We start from the raw sequence: 293 nt of genomic DNA, 5'->3' as shown, positions 1-293 counted from the left end.
AGCGCCCTTAACCACCACCCACCTGCCGGCCCCGACATCTACTTTCTTAATTAGAGTAGTATGTAGCCTTCTCATTTGCTGCCAAATGGATCAAACCAAACGGATTTAACCCTGTTGGCTGCACTTCTTGAACAGTAACAGCTTCATTAATGGTTTGTTCCTTCTGGCATTCCTCTGCCTCCTTTAGGGGTTAGAAGTAGATGGGACAGAAGGCAGTGACTAACAGGGAGTCGAAGCCACTGAAAATGAGTGCAGTGAGCAGGTTCTGGGACCTGGCAGGGCGGGGCTGCCCT

General features: G+C 50.5%; 1 pseudogene; it reads right to left on the bottom strand.

Moving 5' to 3' along the window:
• Positions 1 to 96: 96 nt before the first annotated feature.
• On the bottom strand, positions 97 to 271 carry LOC106736245 (small integral membrane protein 20-like; annotated as a pseudogene).
• Between the last annotated feature and the right edge of the window lie 22 nt (positions 272 to 293).

This window comes from Tupaia chinensis, unplaced genomic scaffold (genome assembly GCF_000334495.1).
Source record: "Tupaia chinensis unplaced genomic scaffold, TupChi_1.0 Scaffold113634_1, whole genome shotgun sequence".
Taxonomy (NCBI): Eukaryota; Metazoa; Chordata; class Mammalia; order Scandentia; family Tupaiidae; genus Tupaia; species Tupaia belangeri.
Note: the sequence above shows the minus strand (reverse complement) of the source record. Positions and strands in the feature narration are given on the sequence as shown.